This window comes from Macaca nemestrina, chromosome 15 (genome assembly GCF_043159975.1).
Source record: "Macaca nemestrina isolate mMacNem1 chromosome 15, mMacNem.hap1, whole genome shotgun sequence".
Lineage (NCBI taxonomy): Eukaryota > Metazoa > Chordata > Mammalia > Primates > Cercopithecidae > Macaca > Macaca nemestrina.
The window spans coordinates 108,390,011-108,415,649 of record NC_092139.1 but is presented as its reverse complement, the minus strand read 5'-3'; the positions used below and the strand labels follow the sequence as shown (position 1 = coordinate 108,415,649).

The following is a 25,639-nucleotide window of genomic DNA, read 5'->3' as shown; positions in this document are numbered from 1 at the left end:
TAATAAGAGTATCTTTTATATGCTGATGAGATGACTGATGGGGCTGGCAGTCCCTAGATAGCTTCAGGACGGGGGCTGGTCACCAGAAAGCCTAAGGCAGGATTAGAGGGTTGGAACTTTCAGTCCCCACCCCACCCCCAACTTCCAGGGAGGAGACAGAAAGTGGAGTTGATCATCAGTGGCCAATGATATAATCAGTTGTCAACCTGAAAAAATCCAAAAGCATCAGCATCCAGTTTTAGAGAGTATATTCAAGCAAAAAGCTGGGAACAGCCATCCAGATAACATAGACTCCAGAGAAATGGGGTCAGTGCTCCAAAATTAAAAGTTAAGGTCTTGCTTGTATTGGCTGAAAATAAAGAAGTTCAGTAGGATTACAATTTTCTATACCGGACTGGTTTATGAGTTACAACCATTTAATTCGTTGCAGTTTCTTTTCTTTTCCTTACAGCTTTCCTTTTCTTTACAACCTGTTTTCATTTCCTTTCCAATTCAAAGGTGTGTGTTTGACACTCTATCTTAGACAATGTGATAGTCATGAAGTCTTTCTGTGGGAAAGAAAAAAGGGAGGTTAATCTACAATGAAAATCAACAGTTAAGAGGGAAGGGGTCCCTGATGCTCTTTAGTCATTTACAACATTTTACAAAACAGTGTAGGTAAGGAAGAAGGCCACTTTATAATCAGAGAAACATAAGTTACAGCTGCCTAGGTTATAGCTGCCTGGTTGTGACACTCAGGTCCCATAATCACATTCCCTTAAGTTTCAAAATATTTTAAAGTTCCAGCTGACATAGGGTTCTTTCAGTGCCACCTCACCAGCCAGAAATCTTCATGGCTGGGGGCACCCCTACCTGGGCCTTGCTTGGCTCCAGGCTCACTGCTGGGCTCACTCTCCCCACTCAGTCCAGCAGACTGTGCTCAGTTCATGCTACAAGCCCAGATTCTGCTCCCATTGTGGCTCTGCACTCAGCCTGCAGCTGGTCCAGGCATGTCACTACCTTGGGTGCTGGCGTCTAGATGAGGGGGACACAGCAGCACCTGAAAACTTGGAGATGTCAGCAACCACAGAGCCCCAAGGGGCGTTATGGCTCTCATGTGGAGAGTCCTGAGATCTGAGCCCCCAAGGACTGTTAGAGCTCTCTCTCCTTCCTGCTGACTACAGCACAGCAAATGGTGGTAGTGGGAAGCGTGTTACAGCTCATTCATGTTACAGCTTATGTTTGTTCCTGCCTCCCAGTGGCAAATGGGAGGACATGTTACAGCTCATTAGTTCCTGCCAGCCACATGCTTCAGTGAACAGGGCATCGATCCTGCTGCCCCACTCTGGCCTGCGGTTCCTGGGCTGCCCCAGCCCCACTGCCGCCTCTTCCCATCATGTGGGATGGCCACCTGACACTGGCCGAGGATAAGTGGGCTACAGTGTTACAGCTCCTTTCGCACCCACGGTTCAGTGGGTCCCAGGTTCTTGTCTCATGTCCAAGAAGAATGAGGTTACATGGACACCAGAGAATCAGCAAGGCAGAGAAGCTTTTATTGAACAACAGAACAGCTCTCAACGTGAGAGGGGACCTGAAGTGGGTAGCCCTGTGTTTAAGAGCGGGCCTGAAGGTGGGTAGTCCCAACATGTGGCTGAGTCCAGGGTTTTTATGGGCTCAGAATTGGGGAGTATATGCTGACTGGCCTGGAAAAAGCACCAATCGACTGGCTAAAAAGGCATTGAGGAAGTTCTCACTCTGCTTGTGGACTCTATATGGAATGGGCAGCCCATTTTTCAGGCTTCAGGCTGTCTTTGGCTTGAAGGTTGGGTTTCACTGAGGACCTGCTTCTGTCTGCCTAGGAATTTGTGTGTCTCTTGCTGCTTTCAAAACCACTTAGATTTTGAATTACTTATTTTCACACAATCATGCCTACATAATGAAAACTATAAAAACCCAAAATAGGCCAGGTGTGGTGTCTCATGCCTGTAATCCTAGCACTTTGGGAAGCTGAGGAGGGCGGATCACCTGAGGTCAGGAGTTCGAGATCAGCTTGACCAACATGGATAAACCCCATCTCTACTAAAAATACAAAATTAGCCTGGCGTGGTGGCACATGCCTGTAATCCCAGCTACTTGGAAGGCTGAGGCAGGAGAATCGCTTGAACCCAGGAGGCAGAGGTTGTGGTGAGCCAAGATCGCGCCATTGCACTCCAGCCTGGGCAACAAGAGCGAAACTCCATATAAAAAAAAGACAAAAAACTAAAATGATTAGATTCAGAGAGCTTCTGGATTGCAGAACATGTGGAGGTGCCTAGAGGGTGGTGTGCCCAGAGATGGCCTGAAAGTTCATCCCCCTCCCTCATACCTTGCCCTGTGTATCTCTTTCATCATGCTGTTCATCTGTATCCTTTGTAATATCCTTTATAAAATAAATGTATACATGTAAATAAAGTATTTCCCTGAGCTCTATGAGCCACTCTAGAAAGTTAATCAAACTCAAAGAGGGGGTGGTGGGAGCCCTGATTTACAGCCAGCCAGTGAGAAGATCAGGTTATAACCTGAGGGTTGCAATTGACCTCTGAAGTGAGAGGCAGTCTTGTGGAACTGAGCACTCAACCTGTGAGATGTGATGCTATTGAATTGGAGGACACCCAGCTGTTGTCCACGGGAGACTCTGCTAAAGAATTGCTTGGGCCAGGCATGGTGGCTCACGCCTGTAATCCCAGCACTTTAGGAAACTGAGGCAGGTGGATCACCTCAGGTCAGGAGTTCAAGACCAGCCTGGCCAACATGGTGAAACCCCATCTCTACTAAAAATACAAAAATTAGCCAGGCATAGTGGTGCACACCTGTAATCCCAGCTACTCAGGAGGCTGAGGCAGAGAATTGCTTGAACCCTGGAGGCAGAGGTTGCAGTGAGCTGAGATTGGACCACTGCCCTCCAGCCTGGGTTACAGAGTGAGACTGTCTCAAAAAAAAAAAAAAAGAATTGCTCGATTATATGTGGGAACAAATCCCTGTACATTGAGAATGAAAAGTAGCTTAGAGCAGTCTGAGCTATGTGAGGTTTACAAAATTTATCACACCCAGAGAGTCATGAGTATACTTCAGTCACATGTACATACCTGCACCCAGGCAATTGTTTAAAAGCTTTTTCTTCTTTCTTTCCTTACCTGTAGTTTCCAGATTAGCTGATAAATGACCTAAAATGTTATCACAAGTTGCAGAATGTGACCCTTACCCATTATCTTCATGTTCCTAGAATTTGTGATGCAAAAAAACAATGTAGTTATTTTAATGAACCAATGTAAGAACTACCCCTTCTTTTTTCCTTTAAAAACCCATGTATAACTGCTGCTAATCGGAGCATATATTCAGGGCAGGGCAACTTGAATCTATGTCTTCTGGGTTGCAGTCTTCAAATTTGGCCCAAACAAACCCTAGTTAAAAAACAAACAAACAAAAAACCAAGGCTGGGCACAGTGGCTCACGCCTGTAATCCTAGCACTTTCGGAGGCCGAGGTGGGTGGGTCGCCTGAGGTCAGGAGTTTGAGGCCAGCCTGGCCAACATAGCGAAACCCTGTCTCCATTAAAACTACAAAATTAGGCCGGGCGCGGTGGCTCAAGCCTGTAATCCCAGCACTTTGGGAGGCCGAGATGGGCGGATCACGAGGTCAGGAGATCGAGACCATCCTGGCTAACCCGGTGAAACCCCGTCTCTACTAAAAAATACAAAAAAAAAAAAAAAACTAGCCAGGCGAGGTGGCGGGCGCCTGTAGTCCCAGCTACTCGGGAGGCTGAAGCAGGAGAATGGCGTAAACCCGGGAGGCGGAGCTTGCAGTGAGCTGAGATCCGGCCACTGTACTCCAGCCTGGGCGACAGAGCGAGACTCCGTCTCAAAAAAACAAAAACAAACAAAAAAACTACAAAATTAGCTGGGCGTTGTGGCGGGCGCCTGGAATCCCAGCTACTCTGGAGGCTGAGGCAGGAGAATCACTTGAACCCTGGGGGCGGAGGTTGCAGTGAGCAGAGATTGCACCACTTCACACCAGCCTGGGTGTAAGATTGAAACTCCGTCTCGGGAAGAAAACAGCAACAACAACAACAAAATGCTACTTATATTAATTTTGCCTCTGTTTGTTTGTTTCTCTCTCTCTCTCTCTCTTTCTCTTTCTTTCTTCTTATTTTTGGAGACAGAGTCTCACTCTGTCACCCCGGTTGGAGTGTAGTGGTGCAGTCTTGGCTCACTGCAACCTCTGTCTCCTGGGTTCAAGCAATTCTCGTGCCTCAGCCTCCCCAGTACCTGGGATGACAGGGTCATGCCACCATATCCGGCTAATTTTTGTATTTTTAGTAGAGATGGGGTTTTACTATGTTCCCCAGGCTGGGCTCAAACCCCTGACCTCAAGTGATCCACCCGCCTTGTCCCCCCAAAGTGCTGGGATTACAGGCATGAGCCACCTTGCCTGGCCTCTCTGTACATTTTTTCTTCCCCAGCAGAGAGGCTGCTTAGTTGCTTGTTAATGTCCATTTCCTCTTTTCTCATTAGCAACAGAACCCTGTATCCTTGGATCGTGACTATGTACCCAGTTAAGTAACATATTCCTTAACCTTACAGGTGACAGTGGTTTCCCCTTCCCCTCTTTCTTAATTGGAAAAAGTTATACATGAATACATTCTGGTTGTACAGGTTTCAAACAATACAAACGTACACCTTTTGCTTGCCCTTCTCCCAGAAATGACCACCATCAACAGTTTGGTATACCAGCCTGGGCAACATAGGGAGACCCCGTCTCTACAAAATATAAAAAATAAAAAATTAGCCTGGCATGGTGGTGCGTACCTCTGGTTCTAACTATTTGGGAGGCCGAGGCGGGAAGATCATTTGAGCACAGGAGGTCAAGTCTGCAGTTAGTGATTGTGCCATTGCAATCCAGCCTGGGCAACAGAGTGAGACCTTGTCTCAAAAAAAAAATAAAAAAAAAAAAAGTTTGGTATATAATCTTCCAATCCCTTTCTATGAATTTAAATCGGTTTATTTTCTACCTAGTAATCTTAATTTTTTTTATTCTTTATTTTCTAGATAATGTTCATTGAACCTTTTTGTATTGAGAAATGTTAAGGCACATTTAAAAAATATATTCTGACCAGGCACGGTGGCTATCTTAGCACTTTAGGAGGCGGAAGGAGGTGATCAATTGAGGTCAGGAGTTCAAGACCAGCCTGGTGGTGAAACCCTGTCGCTACAAAAAATGCAAAAATTAGCCGGGCATGGTGGCACATACTTGTAATCCCTGTTACTCAGGAGGCTGAGGCAGGAGAATCCCTTGAATCTGGGAGGCAGAAGTTGTAGTGAGCTAAGATCGGCCACTGCACTCCAGCCTGGGGGACAGAGCAAGACTCTGTCTCCAAAAATAATAATAATAATAATAATAAAATAAATAAATATATATAAAATTTTCTAAGTAAAGAATATCCTGAAATGTTAGGTTAAAAGGTGTATTAGGGCCAGGCGCAGTAGTAGCTCATGCCTGTAGCTGCAGCACTCTGGGAGGCTGAGGCGGACAGATCACTTGAGGTCAGGAGTTCGAGACCAGCCTGGCCAACATGGTGAAACCCCATTTGTACTAAAAATACAAAAATTAGCCAGGTGTAGTGGCAGGTGCCTGTAATCCCAGCTTCTCAGGAGGCTGAGGCAGGAGAATCATTTGAACCTGGGAGGTGGAGGTTGTAGTGAGCTGTGATGGCACCACTGTACTCTAGCCTGGGCAACAGAGCAAGACTGTCTCAAACAAAAAAAAAAAAAAAAAAGGAAAAGAAAAAAGAAAAAAAAAGGTGTATTAGTCAGGGTTCTCCAGAGAAACAGAACCAACAGGATGTTATTTATAGGAATTGATCGCTTCTCGGCCTTTCAGCTAAGATCAAGTGTAGATTTATTATGGGAATTGGCTTACGGAGTTATGGAGGCCAAGAAGTCCCAGGATCTGCCATCAGCAAGCTGAAAACCAGGAAAGCTGGTGGTATAATTCAGCCTGAATCTGAAGACTGAGGACCAGAGGGACAGTGGTGTAAGTCCCAGTCTGAGCCCAAAAGCAAGAGCTAGGAGCACCGACCTCCCAGGGCAAGAGAAAATGGATGTGGGCCCAGGAAGAGCAGATTCGCCCCTCCTCCACCTTTTGTCCACTCAACAGTGGATGATACCCACCCTCACGGATGGGGAGGATCTTTCTCTTTTCCTTCTTTTTGAGACGGAGTCTCGCTCTGTCACCCGGGCTGGAGTGCAGTGGCGCCATCTCAGCTCACTGCAAGCTCCGCCTCCCGGGTTCATGCCATTCTCCTGCCTCAGTCTCCTGAGTAGCTGGGACTACAGGCGCCCGCCACCACGCCCGGCTAATTTTTGTATTTTTAGTAGAGACGGGGGTTTCATTGTGTTAGCCAGGATGGTCTCGATCTCCTGAACTCGTGATCCGCCTGGGAGGATCTTTTGCACTCACTCTACCAACTCGTAACGCTAATTTCTTCTGGAAACATCATCACAGGCCTACCCAGGGCCACTGTTTTGCCAGACATCTGGACATCCCTTAGCTCAGTCGACACATCACACGACCATCCCTTGTCAACTTGTCATCCATCCACATCTCCTTAAACCATACTTAATCTCCACATGAAGACACAAGGTTTTTTTTGGAGACCAGATCTCACTCTGTTGCCCAGGCTGGAGTGCTGCAGCCTCAACCTCCTGGGCTCAGGCAATCTTCCTGCCTCAGCCTCCTGAGTAACTGGGACTACAGGTGCGTGCCACCGTGCCTGGCTAATTTTTATATTTTTTAGTAGAGACGGGATTTCACCATGTTGGCCAGGCTGGTCTCGAACTTCTGACCTCAAGTGATCCACTTGCCTCGGCCTCCCAAAGTACTGGGATTACAGGTGTGAGCCACCGTACCCAGCCAACCTTTTTTTTTTTTTAAGAGACTCTTTTTCACTCACTCTGCCGACTCAGAGCACTAATTTCCTCTGGAAACACCATCACAGGCTTATCCAGGAACACTGTTTTGCTGGCTATCTGGACATCTCCTTATGTTGCCCAGGCTAGTCTTGAACTCCTGGCCTCAAGTGACCCTCCCACTTCAGCCTCCCAAAGTGTTGGGATTACAGGCATGAGCCACTGCACCCTGCCAAGACATAAGTTTTTCATTCCACTGAACATGTTACAACCATCTGGTGTACAACTGGATTTCTGTCTTAGTCCTTTGAGGCTGCTATAATAAAATATCATAAACTGTTTATCCTATTTACAAGAGAAATTTATTTCTCCCACTTCTGGAAGCTGGGAAATCCAAGATCAAGGTGCCAAAAGAGACACAGCGAGACTCCGTCTCAAAAAAAAAAAAAAAAAAAAAAAAGATTTAGTGTCTGGTGAGGACCCACTTTCTGGTTCACAGACAGCATCTTTTTGCTGTAATCTCACATGCTGGAAGGAGCAAGGGACCTCTCTTGGGTCTCTTTTATTTTTTATTTATTTATTTATTTTTATTATTATTATTTTTTTTTGAGACGGAGTCTTGCTCTGTAGCCCGGGCTGGAGTGCAGTGGCCAGATCTCAGCTCACTGCAAGCTCCGCCTCCTGGGTTTATGCCATTCTCCTGCCTCAGCCTCCGGAGTAGCTGGGACTACAGGCGCCCGCCACCTCGCCCGGCTAGTTTTTTGTATTTTTTAGTAGAGACGGGGTTTCACCGTGTTAGCCAGGATGGTCTCGATCTCCTGACCTCGTGATCCACCCGTCTCGGCCTCCCAAAGTGCTGGGATTACAGGCTTGAGCCACCGCGCCCGGCCCGGGTCTCTTTTATTAAAGGACACTAATCCCATTCATGAGGGTACTGCCTTGGGGACTGCACCGCTCTTTCAACTTCAATCAAGTATCTCCTGAGTTTGAGTGCTTGTTTTCGCAAGTGTGGTAGAAGTTTATTTTTCTCCTTGGTCCTCTAGTAGGCAGGTTAGAGTTGGGTCATCTTTACTGTATCATCTGCAGAGAGGAAGACTCACTTTTGTTAGGATAGAAGCACCACTGGCTACCTAGGCAAGGACTATGGACTTAGAATGACATTGAATTTCCAGTCCAAAACATTTACCAGAGCATTATGGTGTTCAAGGCATTGTGGGGACCCTGAGGGGTGAATGGAGGAATATGAAGAAATCCCAGCCCCCACAGGAAGTTTGCAATTATTTTGGAAGATAGCCATCCATACAAGATTGTGTCCAGGAGCCGGGGGCTCATGCCTTTAATCCCAGCACTTTGGGAGGCCGAGGTAGGCAGATCACCTGAGGTCAGGAGTTCGAGACCAGCCTGGCCAACATGGTGAAACCGTGTTTCTACTAAAAACACAAAAAAATTAGCTGGACGTGGTGGCAGGTGCCTGTAATCCCAGCTACGTGGGAAGGTGATGCATGAGAATCGCTTGAACCTGGGAGGCGAAGGTTGCAGTGAGCTGAGACCACGCCATTGCACTCCAGGCTGAGCAACAAGAAAGAAACTCTGTCTGAAAAAAAAAAAAAAAAAAAAGATTGTTTGCTTTGTGTTCCTAAAAATTAATATCTATGAATCTTCTTACATTGCTATTTCTTCATGTGTAAATATCTTATCAGTGCAGCTAAATCGTAAGCTCCATGAGAACACAGACAGTAGCCTGTGTTTCAGTGCATATTCCTACATGGAAGCTCTGAGTTATGGTCGAAGAGGAGACTGAGTTACACAGACGATAATGCTCTCGAACTTCATATTGTCTCTGCAATGATCTGTGAGCATATTTGGAAAAGAAATCGCATCAGGGGCCAGTGGTTTAATGCGAGGATTTCTGTGCACTGTCAGGAGGCATTGTAGACAGACCTGGGTCAGTTGCAGAGGGGAGAAGATGTCTTGGGTTCTTCCTTTCCCCTTTCTGGCTCCAAGCAAATGGGCAGAACGCAATGAGGCAGAAAGGCGAAAGGAAAACTTGGATTCCGCACTGAGAGCTAGAGATGTGCTCTGTCAGTGACTTATGTGAAACCACTCTCTCTCCACAGGTTTAGGTCTGACCACAAAAGAAGCCTGGGCTCCGCAGGGTCACACGTGATGGCTGTTAACAGGACAACTGGCTATGGCGCTGTGATCATTGTATCATCCACTGAACGGTTAAACCATTTTGAATACTCTCAGAATTAAAGAGGATGTCTGGTGGTAGAAAGTGACAATCAGGGCTGTGTGGAGTCCTCATGTGTCCCTTTCTCACGCTTTCTTCCAAAGCTGCTGCTCATCTGATGCCAGATTCTAGAACCGGCCCTTGTTACAAAAGCATGAACTTCCAACAATTTTCTAGTCTATACTCCCTGTTCCCAGGCAAGTTTTGCCTAAATTACTCCCAATCGTGACACGATTTAAATGTGTTGCCTTTTTTTTCTGAGACAGGGTCTCTACTCTGTCACCCAGGCTGGAGTGCAGTGGCGCCATCTCAGCTCACTGCAACCTCCACCTCCCAGGCTCAAGCAATACTCCTACCTCAGCCTCTCAAGTATCAGGGACTACAAGTGCACACCACTACACTCAACTAATTTTTGTATTTTTTGCAGAGATGGGGTTTCACCATGTTGTCTGGGCTGGTCTCGAATTCCTGGACTCAAGCAATCTGACTGTTTCGGCCTCCCAAAGTGCTGAGATTACAGGCGTGAGCCACCGTGCCCGGCCTGTATGCCCTGATTTATGCAAGTTTCCTTATTGAAGAAAACTTGGATCAATTAGATAAATGGATGAAGAAAATATCACCCAGAGTTCTCCCACCTCCAAACAACAACTGTTAATATTTAATGTGTTTCTCATTTATTTGTCTGTGCATAGTGTATGTCTGTAAAATCACGATTGTGATGTATGTCATTTAAATCAGTGTAATAAGCACATTTGTATCCTGTTTTTGTTATTCTACATCAGAACATATCCAGCTCCCCATGCTGTGAAGTGGCTTTGAAAGCATAATTATTTTCTTTCCAACTTTTATTTATTTATTTATTCATTTATTTGAGACAAAGTCCTGCTCTGTTGCCCAGGCTGCAGTACAGTGGCACGATCTCGGGTCACTACAACTTCTGCTTTCCAGGCTCAAGCAATTCTCATGCTTCAGCCTCCTGAGTAACCGAGTCTACAGGCATGTGCCACCGCACCTGGCTAAATTTTTTTTTTTTTTTTTTTTTTTTTAGTAGAGACTGGTTTTTGCCATTTTGGCCAGGCTGGTCTCAAACTCCTGGCCTCAAGTGATCTTCCCATCTCGGCCTCCCAAAGTGCTGGGATTACTGGTGTGAGCCACTTCACCCGGCCTCATGTGCGGGTTTGTTACATGGGTAAATTGTGTGTCATGGGGGTTTGGTATACAGATAATTTTGTCACCCAGATAATCAACATGATACCCGTAGGTAGTTTTTCAATTCTCACTCTCATCCTGCCCGTCACCCACAAGTAGGTCTGTTGTTCCTTTCTTTGTATCAATGTGTGCTTAATGTTTAGCTCCCACTTATAAGTGAGAACATGTGGTGTTTGGTTTTCTGTTCCTGAGTTAATTCACTTATGATAATAGCCTCCAGCTCCACCCATATTGCTGCAAAGGACATTATTTCATTCTTTCTATGGCTTGTAGTATTCCAAAGTGTATATGTACCATGTTTTCTTTCTTTCTTCCTGCCTTCCTTCCTTCCTTTCTTTCTCTCCTCTTTGTTTTTTTTTTTTTTTTTTTTTTTTGAGACAGAGTCTCACTCTGTTGCCCAGGCTGGAGTGCAGTGGCGCAATCTTGGCTCACTGGAATCTTGACCTCCCGGGTTCAAGTGATTCTCCTGTCTCAGCCTCCCAAGTAGCTGGGACTACAGGGGCACACCACCACACCCAGTTAATTTTTGTGTTTTTGTAGGGGTGGGGTTTCACCACATCGGCCAGGCTGGTCTCGAACTCCTGACCTCAAGTGATCCACCCGCCTCGGCCTTCCAAAGTGCTGCAACTACAGGAGTGAGTCACCATGCCTGGCCCATACCATGTTTTCTTTCTTTTTTTTTTTTTTTTTTTGAGATGGAGTCTCGCTCTGTCGCCCAGGCTGGAGTGCAGTGGCCGGATCTCAGCTCACTGCAAGCTCCGCCTCCCGGGTTTACGCCATTCTCCTGCTTCAGCCTCCCGAGTAGCTGGGAGTACAGGCGCCTGCCACCTCGCCCGGCTAGTTTTTTTTTTTTTTTTTTGTATTTTTTAGTAGAGACAGGGTTTCACCGGGTTAGCCAGGATGGTCTCAATCTCCTGACCTTGTGATCCACCTGTCTCGGCCTCCCAAAGTGCTGGGATTACAGGCTTGAGCCACCGCACCCGGCCACAGCATCTATTATTTTTTGACTTTTTAATAATGGCCATTCTGGCCAGACACCGTGGCTCATACCTTTAATCCCAGCACTTTGGGAGGCCGAGGCAGGCGGATCACTTGAGGTCAGGAGTTCGAGACCAGCCTGGCCAACATGGTGAAACCCCATCTCTACTAAAAAATACAAAAATTAGCCAAGTGTGGTGGCAGGAGCCTGTAATCCCAGCTATTTGGGACGGTGAGGCAGGAGAATCGCTTAAACCTGGGAGGCGGAGGTTGCAGTGAGCCACACCAGCCTAGGCAACAGAGTAAGACTCCATCTTAAAAATAAATAAACAAACAAACAAATAAATAAATGAAGGCCATTCTGATGGTGTGAGGCGTATCTCATTGTGGGTTTGATCTGCGTTTCCCTAATGACTAGTGGTGTTGAGTGCTCCTCATTGCTGGTGTAGCCCAGTGAACGCTGGGGATCTCTAGATCTCACACATCAGGAGCTTGAGTGGGGCGGAGGATAGAGGTTAGGGAGAAAACCCAGAATTCTTCTGCCCAAATGGTTCCCCTCAGGAAGAAGGATCAAAGTCATCTCAGACTCGGTCTAGTGGTCCGGGGCGGGGACTGGCCCCAAGGCTGCGCAGGCCCCCGTCTCCACCACTTACTGGCAGTGTGACCTCAGGCAAGCTGTATCCCTTTATTTTTCCCATCTGTAAAGTCAAGATGGTAAAGGTTCCTTCCTTGTAGGGTTTTTGGAAAGATTAAGTGAGTTAAAATTCAGGCTAGGCACAGTGGCTTACGCCTGTAATCCCAACACTTCGGGAGGCTGAGGTGGGGGGATCACCTGAGGTCAGGAATTCGAGACCAGCCTGGCCAACATGGTGAAACCCCGTCTCCACTAAAAATACAAAAAAATAGCCGGGCGGGGTGGCACACACCTGTAATCCCAGGTACTTGGGAGGCTGAGGCAGGATAATTGCTTGGACCTGGGAGGTGGAGGTTGCAGTGAGCTGAAATCACGCCATTGCACACCAGCCTGGGTGACAGAGCGAGACTCCGTGTCAAAAAAAAAAAAAAAAGAGTTAAAATTCATGCACAGACCAGGACCCAGCCTAGCTAAGTGCTCTGAAAGTGTTGGCTATTTTTCCTAGCTATGGCAAAGGTCCTCCAGTGAGGTTGGGGGAACTATAAAATTTTTATTTTGTGTGCCTCTGCTATATATAATTCGACAGTTTTTTGTACCTTTAGATGGGGTTCTTTATTTGACTTAGGAACAAATGTGTTGCTTCTGTATGAATATTAGAATTTAATTCCGAAGGGAAAGAGAATAAACTCAGGGAAAAAAATACCTTCTCATAAACTTAGCACGTCATTTATTACTTTTTCCTCAAAAATGCCAAAAGCCTGATTCCTCTTGATAAATGGTTCAGAGAGCTTTCCTAGCGCTCTGAGGTTTGTAAAAGCCTCTCACGTGGTCCTCCATGTGAGCTCTGTGATTACACCCAACATCTTTGCTTACTAGAAAGATAATTTCATCCAAGTTGCTCTTCCAAGGGTTCAGAAAGGAATGTTAGTTCTTTTTTTTTTTGAGGCAGAGTCTCGCTCTGTCACCCAGGCTGGAGTGCAGTGGTGTGATCTCGGCTCACTGTAGCCTCTCCCTCACAGGTTCAAGCAATTCTCCTGCCTCGGCCTCCTGAGTAGCTGGGATTACAGGCACCCGCCACCACGCCCAGCTAATTTTTTGTATTTTTAGTAGAGATGGGCTTTTATCATCCATGTTGGCCAGGGAGGTCTTGATCTCCTGACCTCGTGATCTGCCCGCCTCAGCCTCCCAAAGTGCTGGGATTACAGGCGTGAGCCACCGCGCCCGGCCAGTTATTTTTTAAATTGTCACTGGTTCAAGTAGCAAGCTCCCTGGGTGTGGCCTCAGGAGACCTGGGGTCAGGTCCTAGTTAGTTATTTCCTTTGTTCTTTTGTTCTTTACTTGAATGTCTGGTAATTGTGTCACATCTTTGGAGTTTAGTTTTCTCTCTCTTTTTTTTTTGTTGTTGTTGCTTTTTTAATTTGTTTTTTAAGACAGGGTCTTGCTCTGTCACCTGGGCTGGAGTACAGTGGTGTAATCCCAGCTCACGGCACCTTAAACTCTTGGGCTCAAGTGATCCTCCCACCTCAGCCTCCTGAGTAGCTGGGGCTACAGGTATGTGCCACCACACCCAGCTAATTTTTTGATTTTTTGTAGAGACAGGGTCTCACTTTGTTGCCTAAGCTGGTCTTGAACTCCTGGGCTCAAGTGATCCTCCTGCCTCAGCCTCCCAAAGTGCTGGGATTACAGGTGTGAGCCATGGCGCCCGGCCAGGCTTTGTGTTTTCTATTGGCTTTCATCACAGTCCAGCCTGTTTATTTCCATCTGAGGGAAGCAGCCTCATTCTCTTATTGTATCCCGTTCTGTCACGTTTGCACTGCTGAGCATCACTTTATTAATTGTAAGTTCCAAAGGAAAACATCTCTGTTTTAGCAGAGATCTACGTCTCACATGACTCAGTGGCCTTTTTAGGGACCTGGCTGCTCTGTGGTGTGTTACGTTCCCTAAGAGACAGGCTCGTAGCTATAGAAACTGTAACCTTGTGCGGCCAATGGTGTGGCAGGGCTAGCGCTGATTTTGTTGATTTCTTTCTTCTTCACTGTGATTCAAAATACCTGGGGATATTGCCAAAATAACTGAAAGCTGGTTCCCCTTCCTCTACTGCCCCAACTGTGTCTTTGGCCCTTCTGTAGCATTAGATGTAAAACTCAGAAGATTTTTTATTTTTATTTTTGAGACAGGGTCTCATTCTGTCACCCAGGCTGGAGTGCAGTGGTACAGTCTTGGCTCACTGCAACCTCCGCCTCCCAGGTTGGAGCGATTCTCCTGCCTCAGTCTCCTGTGTAGCTGTGATTACAAGCACACGCCACCACACCTGGCTAATTTTTGTATTTTTAGTAGAGATGGGGCTTCACTGTGTTGGCCAGGCTGGTCTGGAACTCCTGACCTCAAATGATCCTCCCGCCTCAGCCTTCCAAAGTGCTGGGATTACAGGCATGAGCCACCATGCCCAGCAGGACCTGGTATCTGGTGGATAACAAGTTGACAAGGGATGGTCGTGTGATGGTTAATTTTATGTGTCAACTTGACTGAGCTAAGGGATGTCCAGATGTCTGGCAAAACAGTGGTCCTGGGTAGGCCTGTGATGATGTTTCCAGAAGAAATTAGCGTTATGAGTTGGTAGAGTCAGTGCAAAAGATCCTCCCAGGCAGATCATGAGGTCAGGAGATCGAGACCATCCTGGCTAACATAGTGAAACCCCGTCTCTACTAAAAATACAAAAAATTAGCCGGGCGTGGTGGCGGGCGCCTGTAGTCCCAGCTACTCAGGAGGCTGAGGCAGGAGAATGGCGTGAACCCGGGAGGCGGAGCTTGCAGTGAGCCGAGATCGCGCTACTGCACTCCAGCCTGGGTGACAGAGCGAGACTCAGTCTCAAAACAAAAACAAAAACAATAAGAGAGAGAAAGAGACAGAGAGAGACCAAGTCCTGGTTATACTTTTGAGCCTTGGCTCAAGCTCACCTTGAAGCTGGAGCTACCCATGGACTGTTCAGTCAGACAATTCCATGAGTTTTCTATTTTTTTTTTTTTTTTTTTTTTGAGACAGAGTCTTGCTCTGTCACCCAGGCCAGGCTGGAGTGCAATGGTGCAATCTCAACGCACTGCAACCTCCGCCTCCTGGGTTCAAGTGATTATCCTGCTTCAGCATCCCAAGTAGCTGGGATTACAGGCATGTGCCACCATGCCCAGATAATTTTTGTATTTTTAGTAGAGATGGGGTTTCACCATGTTGGTCAGGCTGGTCTCAAACTCCTGACCTCAGGTGATCCACCTGCCTCAGTCTCCCAAAGTGCTGGGATTGCAGGCATGAGCCACCATGCCTGGCCCCATACGAGTTTTCTGTTTCTTAAAACATAAATCCTGACTGTTTATAATTGGTTGAGTGGTGGTCACCCAAAATATATATCCACATCTCAACCCCTGGAATCTGTGAATGTGACTTTTTTTTGGAAAAGGTGTCTTTTTATTTTTTTAAAATAAAATAGAGTTGGGGTCTCACCATGTTAGCCAAGCTGGTCTCAAACTCCTAGGCTCAGGTGAGCCCTCGGCCTCCAAAAGTGCTGGGATTATAGGCGTGAGCCACCATGCCTCCCAGACTTGTCTAATTAAGTTAAGGATCTTGTGATGAGCGCACCCTGGATTATACAGGTGGGCCCTATATCCAATGACAAGTATTTTCATAAGAGACACATGGAGGAGAGACACACCAAGCAGAAGCCCATGTAAAGATGGAGACAGAGATGGGAGTGATGCAGCCACAAGCCAAGGGATACTTGGAGCCACCGGAAGCTGGGAGAGGCAGGGAAGGTTCCTCCCCTAAGGTATATCCCTGCTGATACCTTGAGTGTAGACTTCCTGCCTTCAGAACTGTGAGACAGAAAATATCTGCTCTTTTAAACCACTGAAGTGGGACTGGGCGCGGTGTGTCCCGCCTGTCATCCCAGCTCTTTTGGGAGACTGAGGCTGAGGCGGATATGTTGGGTAAAAGCTGAGTGTTGGGAAAAAAGCTGAGGCAGGGTTTGCATGTCTGACATAATGTAAAAGAGTCTTGGAACATGTCCGGGGTCCAGGGTCTAAAATCCCTCGTTGCCTTTGGAACACCAAGCTCTGTGCTAAAGGGTGGAAGGCTGCCCTGCCACACCACAATCTAAGCCCAGGGCATAAAATCCCTCGTGGCCTCTGGAATGTGTCTAGACTTGCTGGCTCCTTGCTTACAGGCTCCCATTATCTCAAGTAGCAGAACATGTTCCATATGCTGCAAAGAAAATGCTAAACCGTCACAGCTGTAGATCATGTGCCTGATGCACTGTTTTCTTTCAACCCCCACACCCTCACCACCTGCTTCTTTGATCACCAATAAATAGCGTGGGCTCCCAGAGCTCGGGGCCTTCACAGCCTCCATACTAGCATTGGTCCCCACTCCCACTTTCACTCTTAACTTGTCTTGTCTCATTCCTTTGATTCCACCGGACTTCATTGCCCACACAGCCTGGTGTTAGGGTCTGATCACCCCAACAGGGTGGATCACCTGAAGTCAGTCTTTCGAGACCAGCCTGGCTAACATGGTGAAACCCCGTCTCTACTAAAAATACAAAAATTAGCCGCGTGTGGTGGCAGGCACCTGTGATCCCAGCTACTCGAGAGGTTGAGGCAGGAGAATCGCTTGAACCTGGGAGAAGGAGGTTGCAGTGAGCCAAGATCACGCCACTGCACACCAGCCTGGGCTACAAGAACGAAACTGTTTCAAAAAAAAAAAAAAAAAACAACCCACCAAAGTTATGATTATTTGGAAGGCAACTATGCTCGCTACTATACCACCAATGCCACTTGGTTATGGTTGTTACAGCAGTGCTAGGAAACTAATACATGAATCAACATGCATATGGAAGTATTTATAGCCTTTTCTTTAAATATGTTTAATTTTTCCAGATGCCTTTGATGTTTCCTTTTTTTCGGAAGGACAGAGGCAGGCTGCACACGGTGGCTCATGCCTGCAATCCTAGCAATTTGGGAGGCCAAGGTGGACAGATCACTTGACCCCAGGAGTTTGAGACCAGACTGGGCAATATAGCAAAACCCCATCTCAAAAAAAAAAAAAAAAAAAAATGATCCAGGCATGGTGGTGCTTCTGTAGTCCCAGCTACTTGGGAGGCTGAAGTGGGAGGATCACCTGAGCCTGGGAGGTTGAGCCTGCAATGAGCTGTGATCACCTGGGTGACAGAGTGAGACCCTAACTCAAAAAAAAAAAAAAAAAGGCAGAGGCAGTCCAGGTTTGAGCCAGCCTGTCTCATTTAAATGCCAATTTGGTCATTCCTAGCTGTGTGACCTTAAGCAAACTACTTAATCTCTCTGAGCCCTCATTTCTTCATCTGTAGAATCTTTGCATTGGTATTAAATGAGACTGTCATGTAAGTGCTTAGAATCGTGTCTGGCATATTATTAGCAATACACATAAGTGGGAGTTTATGTATTCTCTCCTGTTCCTCAGTGATTTCCTTTCCTCATCAGAATGCTACTTCTTCATGGTAATGAGCCAGTTTTGTTCCTGCCTAGATTTAAAAAAAAATCATTATTACCTGTGATTCATTTACCTCATTATGCTTTTAGGCTATTAGAATGGGGAAAATGTCACTCAGAAGAATATGAACAAACCAAGCCCCGTGGCATCTCACTTGATAGCCAGGGTTGATCATCAGAAAAGTCAAAAGCCCAGCCACTAGCAAAGTAGAGAGACAAAGAACCTGATTTAACTCATAAGCACTTTAATATAATGACTTCTCTCTCTCTCTACTTTCCTTTGAAATTTCAAAGGGTATGAATACTTTAATTGATTTTCAAAATAACTGACTTGTTTTTGACAAGCATGTGCATGTTTGTGGTTGAGATGGACCGAGAGAGAGGAAAGGATTACTAGGTTTAAGGAGCCCCTGTCCTGTATTTCAAATTTCAAAGACAGTATTTGTTCTTAAAACAGTCACTGCTTCCCTTGCTTTGAAGGAATTTAAGAGCATGTCTTAGTTTACAAATCACTTGGCAGCCAGGCGCGGTGGCTCACCCCTGTAATACCAGCACTTTGCGAGGCTGAGGCGGGTGAATCACCTGAGGCCCGGAGTTCAAGACCAGCCTGACCAACATGGAGAAACCCCCATCTCTACTAAAAATACAAAAAATTAGCCGGGCGTGGTGGCGCATGTTTGTAATCCTAGCTACTCGGGAGGCTGAGGCAGGAGAATCGCTTGAACCCGGGAGGCAGAGGTTGCAGTGAGCTGAGATTGAGCCATTGTACTCCAGCCTGGGTGACAGAGCGAGACTCTATCTCAAAAAAATAAAAATAAAAAATCACTTATCTCTGAATGGCACACTGGCTTCTTCACTCACAATTGTTCCTCATTCAGACCCTAGCAATTTCAGAAAGTGTTGAGTTTATTACTCGCGTTTGGCCTCCAGGGCTCTCCTTCCACACTGCATTAGTAGCTGAACTGTCTGCTTTGTCTACAGGGCCTGCTTATCTTGAGATTGGACTATCTTCTTTTCGTTTCACTTTCACGGTCTCTTTCACATGAGTAGGAAAAAAAACGGAAAGTTTTTTTTTCTTTTTTGAGACAGAGTCTCTGTTGCCCAGGCTGGAGTACAGTGGTGCTATCTCAGCTCACTGCCACCTTGCAACCTCCGCCTCCTGAGCTCAACCTATTCTCCCACCTCAGCCTCTCGAGTACCTGGGATTATAGGTGCGTGCCACCACGCCTGGCTAATTTTTCTATTTTTAGTGGAGACAAAGGTTTCACCATGTTGGCCAGGCTGGTCTTGAACTCCTGACCTCAGGTGATCCACCCACCTTTGCCTCCCAAAGTGCTGAAATTATAGGCGTAAGCCACCGTGTCCAGCTGGGAACGTATTTTCTTCCCCAGCCCATACCTTTAACACATTTGCAAAATTAAGCAGCCCTAATGGTTTACCTTGGCGTGGTTAGAAGTCTTGATTTACACAATTTTAGGTTTCCTAAAAGAGGGAGACTTCCCTGTGGCCCTCACCTAAGGGATTTAGGAATAATTCATGATACAAGCATACACACAAAAAAAGATCCGGCCGGGCGCAGTGGCTCACGCCTGTAATCCCAGCACTTTGGGAGGCCGAGGTGGGCGGATCACGAGATCAGGAGATCGAGACCATCCTGGCTAACACGGTGAAACCCCGTCTCTACTGAAAATACAAAAAATCAGCTGGGCGTGCTGGCGGGCACCTGTAGTCCCAGCTACCAAAAAAAAAAAAAAAAAAAAAAAAAAAAAAAAAAAAAAAAAAAAAAAAAAGATGATTATTACGGTCGTACCAATGGCATGTTTAAAACAAAGACTTAGGCCGGGCGCGGTGGCTCACGCCTGTAATCCCAGCACTTTGGGAGGCCAAGGCGGGCGGATCACAAGGTCAGGAGATGGAGACCACGGTGAAACCCCGTCTCTACTAAAAAATACAAAAAAATTAGCCGGGCGCGGTGGCGGGCGCCTGTGGTCCCAGCTACTCAGGAGGCTGAGGCAGGAGAATGGTGGGAACCTGGGAGGCGGAGCTTGCAGTGAGCCGAGATCTTGCCACCGCACTCCAGCCTGGGCAACAAAGACTTCGTCTCAAAAAAAACAAAAACAAAAAAAGCAGACTTAATTGGCCGGGCACGGTGGCTCACGCCTGTAATCCCAGCACTTTGGAAGGCCGAGGCAGGCGGATTACCTGAGGTCAGGAGTCTGAGGCCAGCCTGGCCAACATGATGAAGCCTTGTCGCTACTAAAAATACAAAAATTAGCCAGGCGTGGTGGCTCACGCCTATAATCCCAGCTACTCGGGAGGCTGAGGCAGAAGAATTGCTTGAGCCTGGGAGACGGAGGTTGCAGTGAGCCGAGATGGCACCACTGTACTCCAGTCTCCGCCACAGAGCGAGACTCTGTCTCAAAAAATAAATACATAAAAATAAAATAAAAAAACAAAGACTTAACTTGCACTGTGATACAGTGACATTTGGAGGCCCATATTTAGTATAATAGGTAAATTACTCATTTTGAAAAAAACATTTTTATGGCTCTGACCTTGGTAAATTCTGACATCTCTTGTTGACCTGGTTGGCTGGGATTGGACCAGTTTTCAAGATGCAACAATGAAACGCTCCATGGTGACACCTGGTCCCAACCTCACCAGAAGCCTCAGGGCCAGGGGCCAGCCATTGCTCCACCTGGACTGAGTCCTTTCCATGGTGCAGATGGCAAGTTAAGGATGGGGGAAGGGGCTGGGCGCGATGGCTCAAGCCTGTAATCCCAGCACTTTGGGAGGCCCAGACGGGCGGATCACGAGATCAGGAGATCGAGACCATCCTGGCTAACACAATGAAACCCCGTCTCTACGAAAAAATACAAAAAATTAGCTGGGGCGTGGTGGCGGGCGCCTGTAATCCCAGCTACTGGGGAGGCTTGAAGCAGGAAAATTGCTTGAACCCGGGAGGCAGAGGTTGTAGTGAGCGAGATCATGCCACTGCACTCCAGCCTGGGTGACAGTGCAAGACTCCATCTAAAAAAAAAAAAAATCTCAGTTTGGACTTCATTGTCTGTGGTGCTGTTGGAGAAAGAGAATGAGTGCGGGATTGTAAGATAATGAATATGCAGAACTCTATCCCAACAATGAGAGAATATGCATTCTTTCAAGTACAGATGGGGCCGGGTGTGGTGGCTCACGCCTGTAATCCTAGCACTTTGGGAGGCTGAGGTGGGCAGATCACCTGAGGTCAGGAGTTCAAGACCAGTGTGGCCAATGTGGTGAAACCCCCTCTCCACTAAAAATACAAAAAGTAGCCGGGTGTGGTGGTGGGCAACTATAATCCCAGCTACTTGGGAGGCTGAGGCAGAAGAATTGCTTGAACCCGGGAGGCAGAGGTTGCAGTGAGCTGAGAGCACACCACTGCGCTCCAGCCTGGGTGACAGAGCAAGACTCCATTCAAGCGATTCTTCTGCTTCAGTCTCCCAAGTAATTATGACTACAGGCAATCTTCCCACCTCAGCCTCCTGAGTAGCTGCGACTACAGGTATGCATCTCCACACCTGTCTACTTTTTTTTTTTTTTTTTTTGTAGATACAGGGTCTCACCATGTTCCCCAGGCTTGTCTTGAACTCCTGGGCTCAAGGGATCCTCCCACCTCAGCTGCTGGAATTATAGGCTTGAGCTACCGTGGCTGGCCAAACTTTATTTTCTGTCCGCCATTCAAATAAGTTAGAAATAAATAACAAACAGCTGGGTGCAGTGGCTCACGCCTGTAATCCCAGCACTTTGGGAGGCCAAAGAGAGCAGATCATGAGATCAGGAGTTCAAGACCAGCTTGACCAACATGGTGAAACCCCATCTTTACTAAAAATTCAAAAACTAGCCAGGTGTGGTGGTGCGTGCCTGTAGTCACAATTACTTGGGAGGCTGAGGCAGAAGAATCGCTTGAACCCAGGAGGTGGAGGTTACAGTGAGCTGAGATCATGCCACTGCACTCCAGCTTCGGCAACAAAGTGAGACTCTGTCTCAAAATAAATAAATAAATAAATGAAATAAATAACAAAAAGACAAATACATGTTTTTTTCTTGAGACAGTGTCTTGCTCTTTTGCCCAGGATATAGTATACTGGCACGATCATGGCTCAGCCTTAAAACACAAAAGATATATGTGTTTAAAACATATGTTTGAAACTTTAGAAACACTTCTCTCAATAATTCATGGGTGGAAGGAGAAATCATGATGGATATTTAAATTATTTAGAATTAAGTGATAATGAATATGCCTCATATCAAAACTTGTGAGATGCCTAAAAGGTCATACTTAAAGGGAAAGGTACAGCCTTAAATGCTTATGGAAGAAAGGCTTGGCCGGGCGCGGTGGCTCAAGCCTGTAATCCCAGCACTTTGGGAGGCCGAGACAGGCGGATCACGAGGTCAGGAGATCGAGACCATCCTGGCTGACACAGTGAAACCCCGTCTCTACTAAGAAATACAAAAAACTAGCCGGGCGAGGTGGCGGGCGCCTGTAGTCCCAGCTACTCGGGAGGCTGAGGCAGGAGAATGGTGTAAACCCAGGAGGCGGAGCTTGCAGTGAGCTGAGATCTGGCCACTGCACTCCAGCCTGGGCGACAGAGCGAGACTCCGTCTCAAAAAAAAAAAAAAAAAAAAAAAAAAAAGAAGAAAGGCTTAAAGGTTAATGAGAGATTTGGGGAGGTCGAAGCAGGTGGATCACATGAGGTCAGGAGTTCGAGACCAGATTGGGCAACATGGCAAAACCCTGTCTCTACTAAAAATAGAAAAATTAGCTGGCTGTGGTGGTGTGCACCTGTAATTCCAGCTACTTGGGTGGCTGAGGTAGGAGGATTGCTTGAACCCAGGAGGCGGAGGTTGCAGTAAGAGAAGGTTACAGGCGCCTGCCACCACACTCAGCTAATTTTTGTATTTTCAGTAGAGATGGGATTTTGCCATGGTGGCCAGGTTGGTCTCAAACTCCTGACCTCAGGTGATCCACCCGTCTCGGCCTCCCAAAGTGCTGGGATTACAGGCATGAGCCACTAGCGCCCAGCCCCTTTTTTTTTTTTTTTTTTTGAGACGGAGTCTCGCTCTGTTGCCCAGGCTGGAGTGCAGTGGCCGGATCTCAGCTCACTGCAAGCTCTGCCTCCCCGGTTTACGCCATTCTCCTGCCTTAGCCGCCTGTGTAGCTGGGACTACAGGCGCCCGCCACCTCGCCCGGCTAGTTTTTTGTATCTTTTAGTAGAGATGGGGTTTCACACTTTTTTTTTTTAATTATAAAATTCTTGTTTATTTAAATTTTAAAAAATCTTTGTGCCTATGATTACCCAGGCTGTTGTTTTTTAACATACGGTGGGTGTCCTGGACACCGCGTATCTGTTGCTAGCTGTTGCCATGGATGAACCGCCAGACCAGGCTACACTGATTTATACAATATTAGGTATCCTAAAAGAGGAAGACCTACCTGTGGCCCTCACCTAAGAGCTTTAGGGGTAATTCGTGAAGCAAGTATACATAAAAAAAGAATCCTACCATTGCATACCAAAAAAAAAAAAAAAAAAGGTTACCATCATATCAATGTGCTCCCACCCACCAGGGCCCCCCCGCCGTCCGAATGCTGCCCATTGCATCTTTTCCCACCTCCCTCCCGCCCGGAGCCTCTTCTGAACCCTTCTCATTGGAATCTCTTTCAGTGGGAAACCTCATTCCTCATTCTACTCCCTGAATGCTCTCTCTTGGTCCTCATTCTTCCCTTAGAACACTGCCCCCTGGTATCTCTCTTGGGAGGCTATTTCTCATTCACACTTTTCAGACCTAGAAGTCTGGAGGTGCGGTTTGCCTCCTCCTCCAACACCTCCCACAACCAGCTGACGGCTCCTCTGTTCCACCTCCCACATGAAGCCTCCCTCGTCCCACCCTCTTCTCCAGCCCCACCCTCTTCAGCCCCACCCTCTTCAGCCCCACCCTCTTCAGCCCCACCCTCTTCTCCAGCCCCACCCTCTTCTCCAGCCCCACCCTCTTCAGCCCCACCCTCTTCTCCAGCCCCACCCTCTTCAGCCCCACCCTCTTCTCCAGCCCCACCGCCTCGGTCCCACTTCAGACCTTATGACGCTTGATCTTGATATTACAAGAGCCTCCTGGGTACCCCTCCGCCTTCAGTCTAGGCCCTCCTTTCCTTCTCCACACTTCTCCACACAGCAGGCCGTTCCCAGAGAGTTTTTTTTTTTGTTTTTTGAGACAGAGTTTCGCTCTTGTTGCCCAGGTTGGAGTGCAGTGGCACGTTCTCGGCTCACCGCAACCTCTATCTGCCAGGTTCAATCAATTCTTCTGCCTCAGCCTCCCAAGTAGCTTGGATTACAGGGGCACGCCACCAAGACCAGCTAATTTTTGTATTTTTGGTAAAGACAGGGTCCCACCATGTTGGCCAGGCTGGTCTCGAAACTCCTGATTTCAGGTGATCCACCCTCCTTGGCCTCCCTAATTACAGGGATTACAGGCATGAGCCACCATGCCCGGCCCCAGAGTGATTTTCCTAGAAGCATAGATCGTGCTCCCCTGATCCCGGTGGCTTACCTTTCAGGGAGGTCTCCTTTACCTCCCCTGGGCAGTTAGGTGGTTGCCCCCTCCGGCTCCTCTAGCACCAGGGCAAACCTTGGTCACATTATCTGTCACATCCCTGGCACATCAGCTTTGAGGAGAGGAAACACATAGGTGTGGCCATGCAAGGTGAGACCTGTGGACCCACAGCTTCAGCAGCACATGAGGGCTTGTTAGGAAGACAACATCTGGCCAGGCGCAGTGGCTCACTTCTGTCATCCCAGCACTTTGGGAGGCCGAGGGAGGAAGAGTTTGAGACCAGCCTGGGCAACATGGTGAAACATCGTCTCTACAGAAAAATGCAAAAATTAGCTGGGCATAGTGGTACATGCCTGTAGTCCCAGCTACTCAGGAAGCTGAGGTGGGACAATCAATTGAGCCACCAAAGGTGGAGGTTGCAATGAGCTATGATTGTGCCACTGCACTCCAGCCTGGGCAACAGAGACCCAGTGTCAAAAAATAAAAAAATAAAAGAATTTTAATTTGCAATTAACAAGGTCCCAAGTGATTTGTTTGCACTTTATTTAGTTTTTTTTTTTTTTTTTTTTTTGAGACGGAGTTTCACTCTTGATGCCCAGACTGGAGGGTAACAGCGCAATATCGGCTCACCAGTAACTCCGCTTCCCAGGTTCAAGCGATTCTCCTGCCTCAGCCTCCCGAGTACCTGGGATTATGGCATGCGCCACCATGCCCGGCTAATTTTGTATTTTTAGTAGAGACAGGGTTTCTCCATGTTGATCAGGCTGGTCTTCAACTCCTGACCTCAGATGATCCGCCTGCCTCGGCCTGGCAAAGTGCTGGGATTACAGGCGTGAGTCACCGCTCCCGGCCTTGTTTGCACTTTAAAATTTGAGAAGCACTGAATACTGAAGAGAAGCGTCAGCAAGGTGAGGGGACAAGAGATTTCAAAGGTCACATACTTTTCATTGCCTTAGTTTGGGAGAGCTTGGGGTGAGGGTGGGTGAGGACAGCCAATTGAAATGACCTACTGTAGGCTGAGCATGGTGGCTCATACCTGTAACCCCAGCACTTTTGGAAGCTACGGCAGGGAGATCACTAGAGGTTAAGAGTTCGAGACCAGCCTGGCCAACATGGCGAAACCCCATCTCTACTAAAAGCCAGGCGTGGTGGTGCATGCTTGTAATCCCAGCTACTTGGGAGGCTGAGGCAGGAGAATTGCTTGAATTCAGGAGGCGGAGGGTGCAGTGAGCCAAGATCATGTCATTGCAATCCATCCTGGGTGACAGAGCAAAACTCTGTCTCTAAAATAAAAATTAAAAATAATTGAAATAACCTACTGACATCCTAGAATGAATAAAATCAGTGCAAACTTTGAGGCTTAGATCTGGAAGAGATCCTATTATTCTGGAAACAGCTGACAGTTTCAGATCGATGCTGTGCTGCGGTGAATAAGGCAGACAGATGCCAGGATATGTCAGCAAAAGGACCTGTCACAGCATCAATTGAGAGAAATGTTGAACACTCACCCCTTTGTCGGAACCAGCATGAAGCAGGAGCACAGCAGCAGGAGGGTGAGAAGAGGG

General features: G+C 47.2%; 1 long non-coding RNA gene across 1 annotated transcript; it reads right to left on the bottom strand.

The window, feature by feature from the left end:
* Positions 1 to 417: 417 nt before the first annotated feature.
* On the bottom strand, positions 418 to 25,639 carry LOC139358740 (uncharacterized). The gene is made up of 4 exons (XR_011614165.1): positions 25,583 to 25,639; positions 24,072 to 24,384; positions 3,153 to 3,237; positions 418 to 548 (listed from the first exon to the last, which is right to left on the bottom strand). It is a non-coding gene; the product is annotated as an uncharacterized lncRNA (long non-coding RNA).